A 4393-nucleotide genomic window follows, 5' to 3' on the forward strand; every position below is an offset into this window, starting at 1 on the left:
CTGGGCCGCGGCTCGGGCCTCCCGGCTCTTAAAGGCCGGCCGGGCGCAGTGGCCGGGTCGGACACGACCCATTAAATCGGTTGGTGTTTTTTAAAATATTCCGCGTAGAAAAACAAAAAAAGAAATACTAAACGGACTTCAAAAATCCTGAAATAAATTCGTCCTCTAAAAATAGGCCGGACAAGGTGAACATTTATTTGGGCCTAAAATGCAATTTTGAAAAACGCATATTTTTTCTAATTCAAATAAAATAGCGATAAAACTCCGAATAGAAATCTTATAGGGGCAAGCCAATATTTCTTTATTTTGAGGAAGTCATTTTATCCTCTCTATTTTTATTTTTATAAAAGAAATATTCAAGAGAAAAATAGTTAAAATCAAATGATCCTCTCTTCAAAATTTGAGAAAACTCAAATATGAAAATAACGAAATCCCCAACTCTCTCCGTGGGTCATTGAGTTGCGTAGAATTTCTAGGATCAACCAAAATGCAATAAAATATGATATGCAATGATGATCTAATGTATAATATTTCAAATTGAAAATTTGGGATATTACAAGATGATTACATGTGTCGTCATTGCAGACACACAAACTTGGATAATCATCATTGTAAGAGTAATCGTTGTGTATAAGGATCTCACTACGTTAGTTGTACCATATGTACTGACAATAGTAAGTCGTATGGTGACTTACTGATTTTTACACAATGTATGTTGTATTTTGTATTGCGATTCAGAATTGAGATTCCATCGGGAATCAATCATATATGTCTGAATCTAGTGATCCACATAGATATGTAATCACTACATCTATCAACTGCAGAGATAGATGATTTTGTACTGCCAATGATATAAGTTATCGGAAAGAGATTCCACCTCTGGTGAACAGTTGGGTATCTGCATGAAACCTTGTGCTACAATACTTGCTCTTTGTTTCACCACCTCATTGTTCTCAATTCTGTTTCCAGAAGAAAACTGGTGTAGGTATTGCTTATGAATACCTTCCCATTATTGAGCAAGATCATTTTTACCTAGATTATACCCTTTGCTTGAGTCCAGTCCGAGTGTTGTTCACACTTTGCCATGGCCATGGTCTTTGGATCTGAATCATTTGAAAGGTTTTTGCAATCTAGTTGATAAATGTATGTCGACAATTGTAAACTTCCGGTTATATGATTCTCCAGAATCTATATATTAATATATAGTTGATGAAAATATCGTTACCCATGGTGACTGCTCGCGATTTCTCAATGCGATTGAGTCGGGTATTCCGATGTCCCGGTCATCGTGTGCACTATGACCTGGGTTGGTGGAGGTTTCCCGTCCATTGGGTGTATACTACCCATTAGGTGTCTGCCAACGTGAAGTTGACTTGCATTTACTGATTCACATGCATTGATATCCTTGCTTGCGATAAGCTGAATCCTGATGTACTTCTGCCATACATCTCCCCCTGTTGCTTTGAATGGGGAGTGGAGTGGATTTTGTTGGTACCTCCACTCTTTCAGGCGTACTTTTGCAGGATTGTAGGATTGTGTGACACCTTTATAGTCAGCAAAATAAATCTGGCAGGTTATTTGCAATGTGTTGCAAATCTTCTGAACGCATAGTTCAGATCTTTGAGTACGTGGATTTGAGGCAGAAATGTGTTGAACATTCCACTAATTTTCTGGCATTATTTATGGTACTTGAAATCTCCTCCTAATGCCTGGAAATGTTCCTCATTGAATCAACATACTGGCCTTGAATAACTTCCCATGCAAGGGGCTTGAGGTATTGACGGAAATACAGTTATTCCTCACATAGATCCCAACTATATGTTGAGGGGCCAATGATGTATGCTGGGTGGTGATATCGGTATGCAACCGAATTACCGCAGATAGGAAGTACTTGGAAGATATCCACATATCAAAGATAGAGGGGAATAATATTATGCAGTTCTTTCATGAGCGTGTAAAACTGCATGACTCCAACATAAAGTTGGCAAGTTGCAATTCCAAAGTAAAGATAATGCAATGAGCTTAACTCTTTGGATATGATTCTACCAAACCATTTTGGGTCTAGACATTAGGACAAATTGCCAAACTTCAATCCAAGGACCATAGAGAAGGCACTCAAGGAGAATTTTGCAATGTTATCCATTCTATTTGCTTGAAATCGATGTTAGGATAATGAGCCAATGGTTTCTTGTGAATAAAGCACACACTTAAGACCATCATATAGATATGTATTTTAGAACCATGGAATGCCTTAATAGTCTAGTCAATGGATGGGAAGAGCCACTTACCTCAACTTGATACATTCAAGGAGTCTGAGTGGTTCAGCGTAGACTTTAAGGTGTGCGAGCCTTAAAATTAGCTTCCCTGTATCACTTGTAGTGCACATAAAATACAAATGGTGTTAGAATTTAGCATCATAATAATCATAAACTATTGGAATTGCTGATAGTTTCGGTTTCAACCCAATGTCTCGATGACCAAGGCGAGTATGCCAAGTTTTTCATGTACAAGGCATTTTGGAAAACTATCTTGGGCGCAACATGTGCTACGGGTTTTGTAGTATGTGTAGTATAATCCAGATGATACATAGAGAATGTGCTTGCCATATCCGTTGCATATGGTAAAAAGAATGTATTTCTCTTTCTTGTCAGCATAAGTTTCGCTATGGAAACCATTTTGACAAATATCTCTATAGCTTAGTAGGGCATGAGTTAAACTTGGGAAGCAATGAAGCATCCCAACGTTACTCGAGTATCCATAGGGATAGTAAATACGACTCGGGTTGAGCCAACAAATACCTCATTGCGTCTAGCGATTTTAAAATATCTCATTTCTCTTAATGAGAGTGGAAACATTGGACTTCCCTGAGTATAGAGTTTATGGTGCATATGTCCACAAGGCACATATCATTTTTCATTGGATTGACTCCCATAGAAATCTATATACAGACATGAAGATTCTCAATATGAAAATCACTGTCAGATATAGAATACATATAAATGTATTTGTATCAAAGTGCTGACACAGTATATTGTGATATACAATATATGATGACAACAATAATCATGTTCTTATTAGAACATCATAAATGGACATAAATAAATAGATCACTAAGGAGACTAAGGGACTAAATGTATAGTCTCCAAACATGTCAGTTGATGCATATTCAACCATCATGCTCTCCATGCTCATAAGGTCTCGTGACAGCTTGATGGTGTCAGGTTGAGGGTTTGAAGTGAGTTTCAAACTATTACCCTTGAGGTCCTTTGCGTCCCAGTGGCATGGCTTGGATTGCATGCGCTATCCCATGGGATGCAAGACTGATCTTGATGTCCATGACCCGCTTAAGTAAGTTATTATCATTGAGTGCAAGTGCCTCAAATTGTTAGCCATCGATTACTTATAGGGGCAAGCCAGAGATAATTAATTTACAAGAAGTAAATTAAAAACCGTCATGGTTTTGTAATAAGAATGCAAAAATTTGACTCAAGTGTATAACTTGAAAATGCTCAACCTCAATTGTGGGAACATAACACATTGAAGATCATACAAATCTCATAGTAATAGAGATAGTCTGCACATGGGCAGTAGATCCAACTCATTACCTTGTGTTTTCCTAATATAATGAGGGAGATAATTGTCAAAAAATTATAAGTTTGTTGTGCGGGAGAAATCAATCTCGACCGCTGTGACATGTTCATGAAGAATGGCAATGTGGTAAACACATAAAACATGTCATCCTCGGTGAAAAACCAGTAATTTATTTATATTACAGATTCCGTAATATAAATACATCTTAATGTTGCAAAATTAATAGATTTCAAGAAGGCGGCTTGAAATCATTAGTGTGAATCTCAAATTGCTAAGGATGACACCTTGAATTTTGCATATGTATTTACAAAAAATTAAAAATCTCAATTGCGAATAGACGTATTAATCTCAACATATAGCGAACATGGAGATACATACATTCCGGAAAATATCGTACTCAACAGAAATACACCACTATTATAATGAATAGTAATGATGTTGCAAACTTGATGTTTAAGTGAAAAACTTGAATTGTATAGACCTCAAATTAAATGAAGTGATCTTGTATCAAGTCGCAAGATAATTCAGCAGGGTGAATTAGTATTTTGTGAGAGAAAATTAATCCCACTCGCTATGAGATTGTTTTGCGAGAGAAGAAAAGATATTTCTCAATCGCAAATCAACACTGTTGTGCGAGAAAACTTAATCTCAATCATAAAACAATGTCGTTGTATTGATAAAGAACATGTCAGACATTAACAACCATGTATTTCTCCCCCGCAAAAAAAAACAACAACCATGTATTTCTGGAATTTAAAATTCAACAGAAAATGATTTAAATGCAGATCTGGCCTAAACATGA

Source organism: Triticum dicoccoides, chromosome 4A (assembly GCF_002162155.2).
Source record: "Triticum dicoccoides isolate Atlit2015 ecotype Zavitan chromosome 4A, WEW_v2.0, whole genome shotgun sequence".
NCBI lineage: Eukaryota > Viridiplantae > Streptophyta > Magnoliopsida > Poales > Poaceae > Triticum > Triticum dicoccoides.